This window comes from Oncorhynchus gorbuscha, linkage group LG04 (genome assembly GCF_021184085.1).
Source record: "Oncorhynchus gorbuscha isolate QuinsamMale2020 ecotype Even-year linkage group LG04, OgorEven_v1.0, whole genome shotgun sequence".
NCBI lineage: Eukaryota > Metazoa > Chordata > Actinopteri > Salmoniformes > Salmonidae > Oncorhynchus > Oncorhynchus gorbuscha.
The window spans coordinates 57,425,487-57,443,623 of record NC_060176.1 but is presented as its reverse complement, the minus strand read 5'-3'; the positions used below and the strand labels follow the sequence as shown (position 1 = coordinate 57,443,623).

The window sequence follows — 18,137 nt, the reverse complement described above, 5'->3', positions numbered from 1 at the left end:
CTCTGTGCCATTGTCTTGGAAGAACTTGTCCCAATTGGTATTTTTAAATCACTGATGAATGATCTTGAGACTGATTCCCTGACCTGTCAAAGATTTGAATTAGCTGTTTTTGATTTTGTTATACTATTGTGAATTCTATATTTTTTTACTAGATTACTTGTAGTTTTTCGTGTTGTTTGTCTGTAATATTTGTAATGACTTGGTGCTGCCTATCTTGGCCAGGATTTTAAATCTGAATGAGCCCTTCCTGGTTAAATAAATAAAAATTCACTAGAACAGAAGAGAACACAGGAACATGAGAATGAAGGACGACAAGAAGGTAATGCAGTGTTACGATAAGATGGCAATAGTCCATGTTCACCTTTCTGATAAACTACGTACAGTCACACTGTTCTGGTTCATCTCCATGTCAAAGGTAGAAGAATCTAACTCATCGCCATCTGTGAATACACAAAAAGAAAAAAGCTATTGAACATGATTTATGCGCCAGTATGGCAAAATATAGCATACCGTATAGCAGAATAAAAGCTACCACTGACATTGATATTTAGTTTATTTTTCCTATGGTTATTACCCTCATTCTGCTCTGTCAAGACAGACATATCAGCATTTCTCTTTTTGAGAAAAGGCTCAGCAAAGCTTAGGTCAGACTCTCCAGCATGGTGGAAGGCTGGTGATGGCAGTTTTCCACCGCACATAACCCTCCATTTTGGCATCTTTACAAATATAAAGACATGGTAAAACAAAGTAAAAATAACCTAAAAGTACAACTGTTAAGGAATTAAGCATCCAGAGGTTCCTCCTTAGCAGACACCCAGGCTCTCCTCGCTATTTGGACTGCACACAACTCCTCATTGAGGACATAAATTCTTTGAAAGGAAAGCTGGCAACATTTCTAAAGAACCCCAATAGCCAGTACAGCTAGATTTGCCTCATGAAGTTGGTGCTTGAGGTCCACAATTTCATTTCTGTATCTTCTAAGAAGGGCTCCGTCATCAGAAACCTCTGACATTCTTCATGTTCTTTGCTGCACTAGCAAACTACATTGTAGAGCTGGGCAGATACTTGATTTAAAAATAAGTGTTACATTTGTCTGATATTAATCATTTAAAATAAGGACTTAAGATGGACAAATATTTCACCCACTTGAAGAGTGCTAAGCATTTCTTCCACAGTAACTGGGATGATTGTGCAGATGACAGTTTTTACAATTTCCACCCAAGGAATTTTGGAGGATACGGGTGAGTTTACTGTCCCTGTAGTTAGTAAAACCCCTGAATGTATGGATAAAAGTCACATTAATGAACATTAAACAAATTGCATAAGTTACACAAATGCTGTGGAAAAAGGTAATCAAACACCTACCTCTGGGTTTCATCAGACAGTTTCTTGATCACTTGAGCGAGGGTGAACAGGCTGCGATTTATATTACATCCTTCTTTGAAACGTGTACCTACAATATCAGATGTCAAAAATCCCAAAATGAAACTGAACTCAACCACCAAAGGAAGGTTGTTCAGATATTTCACACTGTTGTTACATTAGTACAAATATCAAACCACTTACCTTCAGCGCCTGTTTGACTTGCTCTCTCAGCCCTAGGCAGGTCAACCAAATTCTACATGAACATGAGACTGGTAAGAAAATACAAAATGGAGGACACATCTGAGTTCACCAAACACACTTCCCTGTGGCAGCTTACCAAATGGAACACAATAATGGCGCTGTCTGAATTTTCACCAGATGCAGGGTCACCCCTGTCACGACTCTCCAAGATCGGAGAAATACACCAGCATTATCTCCAGCACACAGATAACCAGATATGCATGGTCTATTGTGATGTATAATAAAGTGTCTTACCATGTGGAAAATTGTATGTGAACAAATGCGTCGCTGGTTCATTTTTGACTTTCCATAATGGTGATCCTCTAGGCATACATTTAACATTGAATAGTGTCAGTATGTTAAAGTCAATACATGTATTGTATTTAATCTAACATGATGGTTTAAATAAGGAATAAGAGCATTTTACTTTCTCCTTTTCTAACCCACACAAGGGCTTGCTCAGTAGATGTCACCAGTTCCTCAGTAAGGTCAGCTACATAGACATTTTTCTGCCAAGACAGACATTTCACCATTTAAAAACACCCGTCATATCTTGGTTATTGTAGTTCAACAGTTCTATTGTTTTACAATGTTTCCATCAAACTTACATTGTTCCCCTCTCGGATTTCTAGAGGCTTCCTTTTCCAACTGTCACAGAGCAAATCTGTCACCGTTTCATTGTAGATCTCCAAGTATGACACCCTCAGAAGGAACTCCTTTTTTGGACACTGAAGTAAAAAATTAAAAGCAAACCACTTACAACACATCTTACACATGCATATGACTGTTTATTTTCTAACTACTCACGTTTTTTATAGTCTGGAAGACATCCTCCATGGCAAAGGGTATATCTCCTGGAGTAAGAGAACTCCCAATCATAGCGAATGTCTTCCCAGATGCAGTTTGTCCATAAGCAAACATTGTTCCTGAGAAAATGTTTGCCATTTAATATAGCTATGTCAATAAACAAGTCAAATACAATTATTGTTTAAATAGTGTTACTAAGTGTTCAAAATATATTTATATGGTCAACATACTGAACAAAAATATAAACTCAACCATTTCAAAGATTTTACTTAATTACAGTTCATATAAAGAAATCAGTCAATTGAAAAATTCATTAGGCCCAAATCTATGGATTTCACATGACTAGGAATACAGATATATCTGTTGGTCACAAATACCTTTAAAAAAAAGGAGAAAAAAAGTAGGGGTGTGAAGTATCTGGTACCACCATTTGCCTTATGCAGCATGACACAACTACTTCACCGAGTTGATCAGGCGGTTGATTGTGGAATGTTGTCCCACTCCTCTTCAATGGCTGTGTAAAGTTTCTGGATATTGGCAGGAACTGGAACACGATGTCGTACATGTCAATCCAGAGCATCCCAAACATGCTCAATGGGTGATATGTCAGGTGAGTACGCAGGCCATGGAAAAACTGGGACATTTTCAGCTTCTAGGAATTGTGCACAGATCCTTGCGACATGGGCTGTGCATTATCATGCTGAAACATGAGGTGATGGTGGCGAATGAATGGCACAACAATGGACCTCAGGATTTCTTCACTGTATCTCTTGTGCATTCAAATTTACATCAATAAAATGTAATTGTGTTAGTTGTCCGTAGATTATGTCTGCCCATACACAAAAACATCCTATGGCGTTCTGCATTAGCATCGAACAGCCCCCGTGATATGCAGCTATTCAGGGAAGCTAGAAACCGTTATACACAGGCAGTTAGAAAAGCCAAGGCTAGCTTTTTCAAGCAGAAATTTGCTTCCTGCAACACTAACTCAAAAAAGTTCTGGGACACTGTAAAGTCCATGGAGAATAAGAACACCTCCTCCCAGCTGCCCACTGCACTGAAGATAGGAAACACTGTCACCACTGATAAATCCACCATAATTGAGAATTTCAATAAGCATTTTTCTATGGCTGGCCATGCTTTCCACCTGGCTACTCCTACCCCGGTCAACAGCACTGCACCCCCAATAGCAACTCGCCCAAGCCTTCCCCATTTCTCCTTCTCCCAAATCCATTCAGCTGATGTTCTGAAAGAGCTGAAAAATCTGGACCCCTACAAATCAGCCGGGCTAGACAATCTGGACCCTTTCTTTCTAAAATTATCTGCCGAAATTGTTGCCACCCCTATTACTAGCCTGTTCAACCTCTCTTTCGTGTCGTCTGAGATTCCCAAAGATTGGAAAGCAGCTGCGGTCATCCCCCTCTTCAAAGGGGGGGACAATCTTGACCCAAACTGCTACAAACCTATATCTATCCGACCATGCCTTTCTAAGGTCTTCGAAAGCAAAGTCAATAAACAGATTACCGACCATTTCGAATCTCACCATACCTTCTCTGCTATGCAATCTGGTTTCAGAGCTGGTCATGGGTGCACCTCAGCCACGCTCAAGGTCCTAAATGATATCTTAACCGCCATCGATAAGAAACATTACTGTGCAGCCGTATTCATTGATCTGGCCAAGGCTTTCGATTCTGTCAACCACCACATCCTCATCGGCAGACTCGACAGCCTTGGTTTCTCAAATGATTGCCTCGCCTGGTTCACCAACTACTTCTCTGATAGAGTTCAGTGTGTCAAATTGGAGGGTCTGCTGTCCGGACCTCTGGCAGTCTCTATGGGGGTGCCACAGGGTTCAATTCTTGGACCGACTCTCTTCTCTGTATACATCAATGAGGTCGCTCTTGCTGCTGGTGAGTCCCTGATCCACCTCTACGCAGACGACACCATTCTGTATACTTCCGGTCCTTCTTTGGACACTGTGTTAACAACCCTCCAGGCAAGCTTCAATGCCACACAACTCTCCTTCCATGGCCTCAATTGCTCTTAAATACAAGTAAAACTAAATGCATGCTCTTCAACCGATCGCTACCTGCACCTACCCGCCTGTCCAACATCACTACTCTGGACGGCTCTGACTTAGAATACGTGGACAACTACAAATACTTAGGTGTCTGGTTAGACTGTAAACTCTCCTTCCAGACCCATATCAAACATCTCCAATCCAAAGTTAAATCTAGAATTGGCTTCCTATTGTAACGTCGTTCGTAGCCTATCTGGTGACTACTACACAGAGACAGGAACAAACACCCACAAAATACAAAGCGCACTTAGGCTACCTAAATACGGTTCCCAATCCGAGACAACAAGAATCACCTGACTCCAATTGAGAATCGCCTTAGGCAGCCAAGCCTAACTAGACACACCCCTAATCATACACAATCCCAATTAATACAAACCCCAATACGGAACACAACAAATAAACCCATGTCACACCCTGGCCTACCCAAACATATACCAAAAACACAAAATACAATGACCAAGGCGTGACAGAAACCCCCCCCCCCTACGGTGCGGACTCCCGAATGCACTTCAAGAGCATAGGGAGGGTCCGGGTGGATGTCTGTCCATGGTGGCGGTACTGGCTCGGGACGTGGACCCCACTCCATTAATGTCCTCGTTCCTCCCCTTCGCATCCTGGGATCATCCACCTTCTCTGCCGACCATGACCTAATAGTCCTCACCCAGATCCCCACATAACTGAAGAGCAGCTCGTGACAGAGGGGCAGCTCGGGACAGAGGGGCAGCTCGGGACAGAGGGGCAGCTCTGGACAGAGGGGCAGCTCGGGACAGAGGGGCATCTCAGGACAGAGGGGCAACCCGGGACAGAGGGGCAACCCGGGACAGAGGGGCAGCCTGGGACTGAGGGGCAGCTCGGGACAGAAGCAGCCTGGTACTGAGGGGAAGCCCGGTACAGAGGGGAAGCCCGGTACTGAGGGGAGGCCCGGTACTGAGAGGAAGCTCAGTACTGAGAGGAAGCTCAGTACTGAGAGGAAGCTCTGGCAGGTAGTAGGCTCCGGTAAATCCTGGCTGGCTGGTGGAACTGGATGATTCAGGTTGTCTGGCCGATCTAGAAGATCTTGGCAGACTGGCACTTCTGGCGGATCCTGGCAGACTGGCGACGCTGGACCGACTGGCGGCGCTGGCGGCACTGGGCAGACTGGCGGCGTTGGGCAGACTGGGAGCACTGGCGGCGCTGGGCAGACTGGGAGCACTGGCGGCGCTGGGCAGACTGGGAGCACTGGCCTCGCTGGGCAGACTGGGAGCACTGGCCGCGCTGGGCAGACTGGGAGCACTGGCCGCGCTGGGCAGACAGGAGACTCCGGCAGGGCAGGAGAGGAGAAAGGCTCTGGCTGAGCTAAACAGGCGGGAGACTCCAACAGCGCAGGAGAGGAGAAAAGCGCTGGCTGCGCTGAACAGGCGAGGCGCACTGGAGGCCTGGTGCGTGGTGCTGGAACTGGTGGTATTGGCTCGAGGACACGCACAGGAAGCCTGGTGCGGGGAGCTGCTACCGGAGGACTGGTGTGTAGAGGTGGCTCTGGATAGACCGGACCGTGCAGGCGCACTGGAGCTCTTGAACACCGAGCCTGCCCAAGCTTACCTGGCTCGATGCCCACTCTAGCCCGGCCAATAGGAAGGGCTGGTATGTGCCGCAGCTGGCTCTGCACCCGCACTGGAAACACCGTGCGCTCCATAGCATAACACGGTGCCTGCCCGGTCTCTCTAGCCCAACGGTGAGCACAGGGAGTATGCGCAGGTCTCCTACCTGGCATAACTATTCTCCCTTCTAGCCCCCCCCCAATAATTTTTTTGAGCTGTTTTTCCGGTTTCCAACCGCGTCTCCTCATACCTCCTCATACCTGCGCCTCTCCGCTTTAGCTGCGTCTATTTCATCCTTGGGACGGCGATATTCTCCCGGCTGCGCCCAGGGTCCTTTACTGTCTAATTCCTCCTCCCATGTCCAAATCTCCAAGTGGTGCAGCCTCTCCCACTGCAACTGCTCTTCACGATTAACAGGGAGAGTAGGCTTAGGTCTGACTCCTGACTCACCCACTCTCTCTCTGCGCTCTCCCCCGTTACTTTCGGTTTTCGCTCTGCGTCGCCGTGTTCTCCTTTTCGACCCTATTCGTCTATAGCCCTCTTCGCATTGCTGCAGGGAATCCCAGGCGGGCTCCTGCACTCGCTCTGGGTCGGCCGCCCACCTGTCGATTTCTTCCCACGTCGTATAATCCTCATACCTGCGCCTCTCCGCTTTAGCTGCGTCTATTTCATCCTTGGGACGGCGATATTCTCCCGGCTGCGCCCAGGGTCCTTTACCGTCTAATTCCTCCTCCCATGTCCAAATCTCCAAGTGGTGCAGCCTCTCCCACTGCAACTGCTCTTCACGATTAACAGGGAGAATAGGCTCAGGTCTGACTCCTGACTCACCCACTCTCTTTCTGCGCTCTCCCCCGTTACTTTCGGTTTTCGCTCTGCGTCGCCGTGTTCTCCTTTTCGACCCCATTCGTCTATAGCCCTCTTCGCATTGCTGCAGGGAATCCCAGGCGGGCTCCTGCACTCGCTCTGGGTCGGCCGCCCACCTGTCGATTTCTTCCCACGTCGTATAATCCATGCCTCTTCTGTCCATAACGTCCTCCTTTAGCTCCTGCCAGTTTACACACTGCTCAGTCTGTGAGTGGTGGGTGTTTCTGTAACGTCGTTCGTAGCCTATCTGGTGACTACTACACAGAGACAGGAACAAACACCCACAAAATACAAAGCGCACTTAGGCTACCTAAATACGGTTCCCAATCCGAGACAACAAGAATCACCTGACTCCAATTGAGAATCGCCTCAGGCAGCCAAGCCTAACTAGACACACCCCTAATCATACACAATCCCAATTAATACAAACCCCAATACGGAACACAACATATAAACCCATGTCACACCCTGGCCTACCCAAACATATACCAAAAACACAAAATACAATGACCAAGGCGTGACACCTATTTCGCAACAAAGCATCCTTCACTCATGCTGCCAAACATACCCTTGTAAAACGGACCATCCTACCAATCCTCGACTTTGGCGATGTCATTTACAAAGTAGCCTCCAATACCCTACTCAACAAATTGGATGCAGTCTATCACAGTGCAATCCGTTTTGTCACCAAAGCCCCATATACTACCCACCATTGCGACCTGTACGCTCTCGTTGGCTGGCCCTCGCTTCATACTCGTCGCCAAACCCACTGGCTCCATGTCATCTACAAGACCCTGCTAGGTAAAGTCCCCCCTTATCTCAGCTCGCTGGTCACCATAGCATCTCCCACCTGTAGCACACGCTCCAGCAGGTATATCTCTCTGGTCACCCCCAAAACCAATTCTTTCTTTGGCCGCCTCTCCTTCCAGTTCTCTGCTGCCAGTGACTGGAACGAACTGCAAAAATCTCTGAAACTGGAAACACTTATCTCCCTCACTAGCTTTAAGCACCAACTGTCAGAGCATCTTACAGATTACTGCACCTGTACATAGCCCACCTATAATTTAGCCCAAACAACTACCTCTTTCCCAACTGTATTTAATTTATTTATTTTGCTCCTTTGCTCCTTGTTTTACTCCATGTGTAACTCTGTGTCGTTGTATCTGTCGAACTGCTTTGCTTTATCTTGGCCAGGTCGCAATTGTAAATGAGAACTTGTTCTCAACTTGCCTACCTGGTTAAATAAAGGTGAAATAAATAAATACCATAACCCCACAGCCACCATGGGGCACTCTGTTCAAAACGTTGATGTCAGCAAACCGCTTGTCCACGCAACACCATACACGTGGTCTGCGGTTGTGAGGCTGGTTGGAAATACTGCCAAATTCTCTAAAACTACATTGGAGGCGGTGTATAGTAGAGAAATTAGCATTCAATTATCTGGCAACAGCTCTGGTGGACATTCCAGCAGTCAACATGCCAATTGCACACTCCCTTAAAATTTTAGACATCTGTGGGGTTGTGTTGTGTGACAAAACTGCACTTTTTAGAGTGGCCTTTTATTGTCCCCAGCACAAGGTGCATCTGTGTAATGATTACGCTGTTAATCTGCTTCTTGATATGCCACAACAGTCAGGTGGATTGATGCCACAACAGTCAGGTGGATTGGTTATCTTGGCAAAAGAGAAATGCGCACTAACAGGGATTTAAACAAATTTGTGCTTGAAATTTCAGAGAAATAACATTTTTGTGCGTCTGTATAATTTTGGGGATATTTTATTTTAACATGGGACCAACACTTTACATGTTGTATTTATATTTTTGTTCAGTGTACATGACGAGGCTAGAATGAAATGTGATGTTCCTCTGGTCTTCTCTGTCTGAATATTTCCCTCTCCTACACAGGTGGCAGTCCATGTCTCCTCTGCGTCAGTTCAGGAAGCTCCCAGAGGAAGTCATCAAGATTGAAAAGAACTTCCCATTCGAGCGCCTCTATGACCTCAACCACAATGAGATGGGTTGCAATGCAGAGCAGACTTACCAAAATGTCCCACTTCGATCTGGACCCACTAACACTACATGCTCATTGATTCATCCCTGGTTGTTGAAGTTGTCACTGCTTCTAGCAACTTGCCCTGAAAATTAGTTGGCAACACTGTTCACAATCCCTTACCATTATAACCTTGAACAGTGGAGACAAGAGACTTTGCAAGTTCCTGGCACAGCTGTAGAGTTGTTTCTTCAACACTAAATACACGGTCTGTAAGGAAACAAATCATACAAAGAAGTGATTCATGTTATTGACTGCATGTCCGTCCAACATTCATACTCGCCTTTAGGAAAAATCACCGAAACTGAAGTTCTTGGTAAAATGTCTATCATCAACCTGATTAATTGTCTGCTTATCAGCTTTCCAATACAACTTGACCGGCTAGGCGTTTAATGCAGCAGTTTCCTCCCTACGACGACATTAGAGCTCCACCACAGATAAAGCTACTGTAGGTAGTTAGCAAGCCAATGTCTCAACTTAATCAGTTCACAGTTATTATGCAATCATTAGTTGGTACAAATTAGATCTGTTGGCTTGCTATATTATTCTGTGTTAGTTACCTACTATCTTACTGTAACTAGAACTAAGTCAGCGCTAACTTTAATCAAAATTGTTAACGGTACTTGTTCAGTAAACTAACTAGCTATATTTTAAGGTGAGAAACAGCCTCACCATTATGAGAGTTCAAACGCGTACACAGACTTTGACAGCAGATTCCTCTGCCATTGTGAAAAAAGTCGTCCATTTCCCTGTCAGCTAGCAATACCCTTCACTTGATGAATAACGTTAGCTTTCTGGCTAGCCTCAAAAGCTGATGGAAAATTAGCGCATTCTTTTTGTGTGATTAAAAAAAGGCTTTATTGATACAACGCCTGCAGAAAAACATTTTTGGGATATATTTAGTATCATATTTAGGCAAGAGTACACACGTACGTAGCACTATGCATTTTGGAGACGGCACAACTTTAGAAAGCAATATACAAAACGTTCTTAATAAGTGTATGCATGTAATATTGAGATGGCTGCAGTTTTCCCTTACATGAAGACCATGTGAGGACCATGTCCAAATTCTTGTTGGACCACTGTCAAACAAAGTCAGCAATTTATCAGCATTTCTATCAAAGTCAGCCCAATAAAATGTAGACCAAACTAAGCCAAACAAAAGTTATCTAAAGTAGAATGTCGACACAGACGGTCTCAGTGTCTAATAAGGCTAGATTTCAAAACCCTAAGAAAAAAACAACAACATTGAAATCTACGCCTCTATAGGGAATGTTAGTTTCTGCAAAAATGATGTCTAGAAAATTATTTTGGTTCTTCCCCATATATTCTTAGTCTAGTTGCCGATGTTACATTGACGTCATTAATCAAGTTTTAGCTAAAAATAAGTTAGAAATGCAGCCTAAATGAGACTGCAACAAAGATAAACTGAAACAAACCTTAAAAAATAACATTTAACACTATACAAGGTATCACGTTTCTCTAAGTAACCATTAACTTAGATATTAAAATGTGTCAACTAACATCGAGGCGGTGGCCCGTTCCTGTAGGTTCATGCTCTACAACATCCGCAGAGTACGACCCTGCCTCACACAGGAAGCGGCGCAGGTCCTAATCCAGGCACTTGTCATCTCCCGTCTGGATTACTGCAACTCGCTGTTGGCTGGGCTCCCTGCCTGTGCCATTAAACCCCTACAACTCATCCAGAACGCCGCAGCCCGTCTGGTGTTCAACCTTCCCAAGTTCTCTCACGTCACCCCGCTCCTCCGCTCTCTCCACTGGCTTCCAGTTGAAGCTCGCATCCGCTACAAGACCATGGTGCTTACCTACGGAGCTGTGAGGGGAACGGCACCTCAGTACCTCCAGGCTCTGATCAGGCCCTACACCCAAACAAGGGCACTGCGTTCATCCACCTCTGGCCTGCTCGCCTCCCTACCACTGAGGAAGTACAGTTCCCGCTCAGCCCTGTCAAAATGGTTCGCTGCTCTGGCCCCCCAATGGTGGAACAAACTCCCTCACGACGCCAGGACAGCGGAGTCAATCACCACCTTCCGGAGACACCTGAAACCCCACCTCTTTAAGGAATACCTAGGATAGGATAAGTAATCCTTCTCACCCCCCTTTAAGATTTAGATGCACTATTGTAAAGTGACTGTTCTACTGGATGTCATAAGGTGAATGCACCAATTTGTAAGTCGCTCTGGATAGGAGCGTCTGCTAAATGACTTAAATGTTAAATGTTAAAACTGTCAATGATGCAGTGGAAACAAACATTGAATTGAAAACGTATTACCCAAATCCTTGCATTTGCTTGCTACGCCCACTTGATACCATACATCCAGTTGTCCTGCTCTCAAATCATTAAAAAACAAAACTACAGAAATGTAAAAGAAAAACATTTAGGGAAATTACTTTGGAGAGTTAAGTGAGTTACAATGGGAGACAGTTGCCATGACAACCCTCTACCAGAGACTGTTCAGTATCTTCCGTATGGATGCTTTCTGTAGGCCCCCCTCTTATCCTGCCTCGCTGGAGGGGTTTTTGCCTCCAGTGGAGGACCATTAACCCTCCCAATCATCCTGGGCATAGGGTTCATAAGCCTCCTGAGCCTCTACATGTCCGTAGTCATAGTACTCTGTGTCCGCTTGTGGAGGTTGTTGACTGTAATAGTTGTCATAACCTTCATATGCAGGCTCAGCGTAGCTTTCTTCATAGGCAGGATATTCATTGTAGGCCTCAGCCTTGGGTGGTGGTGCTGCTGGTGGGAGTGGGCTGGGGATGGTAGCATCCTTGGTGTCCCTGGGGTGGGTGGTCTGGAACGGGGTGTCGTGCCTCCTCTAGCAGGTGGAGAGGGGGGTCCACCCCGACCAGCTGGAGCCACTCTGGCCGACACACCACTGGGAGGTGCTCATCGGGAAGCGCCACCACTTTGAGTGCCTCCATGAGGGGCTCCTCCACGAGGTAGCATTCCTCGCCCCCTGGCTCCTACTGAGTTGGGTGGGGGTGCTCCCCTGCCCCTGCCTGGAGGGCCCCCTCGTCCCCTGGATTGTGAATCTTGACCGCCATTCAGGTAGCCAATCTCCATGATCTGATCCTGGCATATACCATCCATGGTGTCCTGAGGGATGAGGAACTTATTGACCTCGTCCATGGCGTGAGCCATGCGCAGGTATGCCTCAGGTATAGGAGCAAACACCTCTATGAAGACATGCAGTTCCATGCCCAGATGAGCATATTTGGGCTCACCACCCTTTCTCAGCTCTTCCTCCTTCACCTTGTCCCTCATGGAACCTTTGCCCAATACTGAGATCTTTGCTCCAGTTTCCTCCTGGAGGCGCTTGATTGTGTTCCCCTGGGGTCCAAAAATCTTACCAACAAAGTTGAACCTTGGTTACTGTTTGACCGGAATGAGTACACGTTCCTTGACCTTGATGTTCTTTGTGGTAAACAGGCCCAGGTAAGTTTCTCTTTCTGTCTCTTTCTTTGTCTCTCCTTTCTATCTCTGTAGATATAAGTTTTATTGCATGTGTGAATAAAGAATCCAGACGGTCTTTTTCTGCCAGAAGCTCAGGGAGATACTTGCTTTCATTCTCCATTTAGGCTTTTTTAGGTTCGGGCTTAGCGTCAGAACTCATGTGGCTCACGTTCTGTAACGTTTTTCTCTTGGTTTCCAGTCGGTTGGGAGCGTCCCAAAACAACCTACTTTATAAAGTTGACCCGCTTGATGTTCTCAGCTATGTTTTCGAACGTAATATTCTCCGGTAACTAGCTATACGTTATCCGTATTTCAACGTTAAAAGAGAGCGCGTTGTGGATGATTACGGTTTGTAGAATCAAATTAGCGCACTGTCTCATCCTTTGATTTTCATTGGACTGCGTCATCATTTGGAAGGCTGCACGTTACAGGGTGGAAGGGGTCTAAAGAAAAAGCTGCTTGTTTTATAACGCGTTCACTGCATTTTTGAAATATATAAATATTGTTATCACTAAGCAAAATATGAACAATATATCTATTAACAAAGAGGATAATTAGAATAGCTTTACTTACTCACAAGATAGGAAGAAAACATTTCCCTTTATATTCTTTAAGTGGTCAAGCCTTCCGTTTTCGCATCAAAAAGCGACCAACGTCGTTTTAAAGCGTCTGTCAACAGGAAAATACATGTGTGTAAATGCAGAGAACTGTGGCGATATCTTTGGTAAAAGCAAAGCAAACGCTGAGATCTAAATTGTATCGACTCTTAATAGTTGACATAGTGAACTGTTTGAAAAATGCATTGTGATATTGTAGACTCCTGACTTAATTTCCAGCTAGCCATCCGTGGATAGGCTAATAGAGCTACATGAAGTTTCCCCACATCTTTTTGTTGTATCCCGTTTCAACATTTGAACAATAGCTATGTTACTTATTAATATGCATGTTCACTGTTTGTGTTTGTTGTGTGATGGCTAGCAACCTCCTGGATTAATATAGTAATACGTGTGTTTATAAAGTGTACAGTAACGTTAAATAAAGTAAGGACCTAAAACGAACTACAATGACAATTATGCTTTTCATAGATACATTGGAGATAAGGAAGGTTGATGGCTCTAGCAACGAGTCTCGATCCAAAGTATTGTTGGCTAAGCTTCAGAGGAAGGCCAAAGTCGAGGAGCAACAGAGCTCGGCATGTCAAGGGGAACACAAGTCAAAAACAATAGTTCAGAATGACAGGGACACCTCTGCGAAGAAGAAAATAAAAAACAAGGGAGACAACCTCGAGGAGACAAAACACCCAAAGAAGAGGAAAGAGCAAGTAAACCAACATGTCTCCACCTGACCCTGAAGAACTTTCCAAAGGTGATAATGCATGCAAAGAAGAAAAATGCTACAAAAAATATACAACTAACAGAAGACAAAGGTCTGTATCTATCATTTTGTCACACATTTACATTTGAAATAGTATAACATTCATAAGAATACATTTTTATATTTGTATTCCTTATTTTGTCTTTGCTTCTCTCCTTGGTCTTAGATGGGATGATTTTGAGAAAAAGATTATTCAAAAGGTACCGGTTAAGTGCACTATCACATTGATATAACTTGTAGTGGAAATTGTCCTAGAGATGTGCATCTCTCCTTACAAGCGCAATTCGATACGCATCTAGATACATGGGCTACGATACAATACTTTTAGTTTGAAACGATTCGGTGCAATTCAATTTGTGGAACGAAATGGTAATAAAAGTGCAGGAAATGTATGAAAATGCTGAAACTTATTTTTGTTTGAAGTTGGATTGAACAGTATAAATGTAAAAAGACCCATTGAAATCACTTAGAATTTATGTGTTGCCATCCTAGGGTCATGAACTACTCAGAAAGCATATTTAGAACATTTATTATTAAAAAACATAAAATATCATAAAATACTGCCATACCGTGAAAAATATTGTGATATGATATTTTGTCCATATCGCCCAGGCCTACTATTCTATTAGGGGGGGGGGGGTATCTGAAATCCTCATCACCCACAGATTCACTTGTCATATAGCAGATGTTTTGAGCTAGTAATATGTCAATATTTATCTTTAGATACAATTGTATGTATTTCATATGTTAGGTACAAAGAGTCCTGCCCCAGTGGCTTACTGAGCCAGATGTGATCCAGAGAGATATTACAAGCAACCTAGTCCCCATCAGTGATGTCCCAGGAATTTGTACTAGACTGCAACGGGAATTGGAGGGCAATGGAATTCAGCATCTCTTTCCAGGTTAGCAGGCATGAGGGAGTAGAAGTTCAAATTTGTTTTGCTGTCATAATATGCGGGGGTGGGGGGGTACATGCAGTACATGTAGAGGTCATCCCAGTCATTTTAGAGAATGTCTCATGGTCTGTTGATTGGAAGAGGGGCTACAAACCCAGAAACATTTGTGTGTCAGCACCAACGGGGAGTGGCAAGACTGGCATTCGTTATACCTGTTATTCAAGTATGAATTAAACCATTAGCCATACGTTTTGTTATGGAAGGTGTGTTTTCTTTCATTAGATAGAAGGTAATTAATTTGATGTTCCCATGTCGTTTTAGGCACTGATGGAGCGAGGTTTATGTGACATCCGGGTTTTGAATGTGTTGCCCACCAAAGAGCTTGCACAGCAGGTAACTGGGGTCAAACCTTCAATCTCCATGATGGAGATAACTTGTGATTGTTTTTGGTTAGCTCACATCCACTGAAAAACATGAATGTTTTTCCTCAAACAGGTTTGCAAAGTATTTAGTTCATATGCGGAGGGCACCAGCTTGAAAGTGGTTATAATCGCTGGTCCAAAGTTTTTTGCCAAAGAGCAGGCATCGGTCTCTGAAACCCAGTCAAGACACATCAAGGTCTTTCTTCCTTGGTAGATATTAAATTATTCTATTTGTTTAAGCTTAGAGTTTCCTTTCACTCAAAATAGTCCTTTGTGCATAAATGACACCATGGTTTTAAAGAGAATCAGTCTGAAAGAGATACCTTTTGCTATTTTTACAGAGGTGGAACAAGCCACAGTTTGGCAGACATTGTTGTCGCAACCCCTGGGAGACTGGTTGATCACATCAATAAGTTTGGAACACCTCCGCTTCCTTGTGGGTCACTAATACAAGTACAGTGTCCATTTTATTTGCATGGATGTTATGACTAATAGTATTTAAATAAAGTATTCATAATTCATGATGTTCTCATTATAAATCCTTCTCTCAGATCATTGATGAGGCAGACCGGATGATTGACAGCATGCACCAGTCTTGGCTCAGTCAGATGACCAAGGCAGTTTACAGATCCAAGAGAGGTTCTGAAGCAGTCTAGATCTTCAAGAGGACATAGCCTGCACTTATCACTGCAGCAAGGTAAGACCTCACTTCTCAGGATTCTTTCAGACAGTACTGGAAATTCAGGACCGGCAACTATGTGGTTTGTTTGTTAGAGAATAAAAACTGTACTACACCTATGGATTGTGTGCTTTCACACATTATTCTCGGATATATGCATTTCGGTGATTTAAACATTGCTGCTTTTTATTTGTGGCAGCTTGTCAACACCTCAGATGCCTCTAACGGAAGCTCCTGTTCTCAGCCACACTGACTCAGAATCCAGAGAAGTTGCAGCAACCAGGCCTGCATCAGCCCAGACTCTTCAGCTTGGTCCATAGTCAGTCAACGACCCCACCCTAAGTCTCAAGAGAGGTTCAACTTCCCCCAGGGCTTGACAATTCTTTACCCCCAAAAATTATTGCAATAGATTTTTTATTTCTCCTATATCCCAGAGCAATGTGTTACTGTGGTCTCTTTTTTTGGAGAGTACTATGTGCCCTGCACTTTGAGTAAGAGGCCCCTCCTCATCCTCCATTTCATACTGTGCCTGAAGTTTAGTCCCATTCTGTGCTTCACCAATTCCAGAGAATCCGCTCACAGGTTGGTGAATCTTCCCTGGCCTTCTCCTTAATGCATTATTTGATGATGTCCACAGCCATATGATTTGCTCTCTGTTCTCTCTAACAGACTGTGTCTGCTAGTGCAGCTTTTTAGTGGAATGCAGGCAGCTGAGTTCTCCTCACGACTCCCAATGACAGGAGGAGAACCCTTAAGGAGTTTGAACAGGGAAAGACTGTGAGTATGAGTGTCTGTTTAAGGATAATTTAATGTTCTATTTTCTTTGCCAAATATATAATAATATATATTTGTTCCGTTCAAGTTTGACCAGCACTGATGCTGCTGCCAGGGGCATTGTCATCAACGGGGTGAAACGTGTTGTGAACTACGATGCACCACAGTTCTTCAGGACGTAAATAGCTTGATCGTTACACCTGTAACTGCATTGGCTAAATTGTATTTGTTGTTGTAGCTTTTATATGCAATGAATGTTATTAGATGTTCTGCCTTCCTGTGACAGTATTTGTGTTGGAAAAGGGTTGGAAAGACTGCAAGAGCTGGAAAAGCTCTTACAAAAAAAAATAATACACAAAGAGCAATTGAGATGATGTGGATGTGTGGCCAAGGCTGAAATGAGATCACTGCAGAAAGCAATATTCTGAAAAACAGCTTTGCTCCTGTGTTAAAACAACACATTTCACTGCACCTATCTGGTGTATGTGACAATAAAACATATTTGATTCAATAATACACTGAAAAAACGCAACATGTAAAGGGTTGGTCCAATGTTTCATGAGCTGAAATAAAAGATCCCAAAAATGTTCCATACTCACAAAAAGCTTCATTCTCTACAATATTGTGCACAATTTTGTTAACATCCCTGTCATGTGAAATCCATAGATTAGGGCCTAATGAATGTATTTCAATTTACTGATTTCCTTTTATGATTAACTCAATCTTTGAAAATGTTGCATGTTTCTTTTATATATAATTTTCTTCCGTGTAAATGCTTTAGTTAAAGATCAGAGTCCATAGGGTACAGAATGGCACGCAGTCTCAGGGTCACAGCAGGCAGAGTTCAATAATCCATTGTGGTGTGACAAGGTACAGAACGGCAAGCAGAATGGTCAAAACAGGAACGATATAAAGACAGGAGCAAGGGGAAAACCGCTGGTACAGTAGGCTTGACGAACTGGCAACAGACAGAACACAGGTATAAATACACTGGGGATAATGGGGAAGATGGGGGACACCTGGAGGGGAAGGGGGGAGACGGGTGTGACAGTTCATGATGAAATTATCAATTAAAAAACACTGCTGAGCATTGGTAGCAGAGTTCACATGACCCACTGTGTGAACAACAACCCATTACAAAATTATAGTGCCATCATGTCCGTCTTGACGTGTGGTGGCTAGAGATTTAAAATCTAATCTTATGTCTGATCAGAAATCTGAACTGCACATGTTCTAGACACGCTTCATGGTTACGTTGTGAGAACATTCATGTTTTCAGTTTTCTGAGGGTTATGAGAAAATTCCATCAACATCCCACCAAACATGGTTGACATGTTCCCAGAATATAAGATATCAATGTTCTAGATGGTAACGTTGCAAGAACTAATGTGTCCAGTTTTCTGTGTGTTAGAATAGTCCAACTTCACACTAAACAATCACAGAACATGGTTGCAATGTTCTCAGAAGGTATGATATTGTTCTAGACATGTTTCATGGGAACGTTGCAGGAACATATGTGTATCAGTTGTCAGGA

General features: G+C 44.0%; 1 long non-coding RNA gene and 1 pseudogene across 8 annotated transcripts; one reads left to right on the top strand and one right to left on the bottom strand.

Moving 5' to 3' along the window:
- Positions 1–11,126: 11,126 nt before the first annotated feature.
- On the bottom strand, positions 11,127–12,822 carry LOC124033327 (annotated as a pseudogene).
- A 289-nt stretch (positions 12,823–13,111) lies between these two features.
- On the top strand, positions 13,112–17,203 carry LOC124033326. 8 transcript variants are annotated; one of them, XR_006838360.1, is made up of 10 exons: positions 13,112–13,182; positions 13,544–13,884; positions 13,999–14,032; positions 14,584–14,734; positions 15,050–15,121; positions 15,224–15,360; positions 15,492–15,586; positions 15,702–15,847; positions 16,029–16,606; positions 16,692–17,202. It is a non-coding gene; the product is annotated as an uncharacterized LOC124033326 (long non-coding RNA). The 8 variants fall into 8 exon arrangements; XR_006838361.1 differs by having other exon boundaries at positions 13,119–13,884; positions 16,029–16,411; positions 16,499–16,606; XR_006838365.1 differs by having other exon boundaries at positions 13,119–13,884; positions 15,224–15,346; positions 15,492–15,603; positions 16,692–17,203.
- Positions 17,204–18,137: the final 934 nt, after the last annotated feature.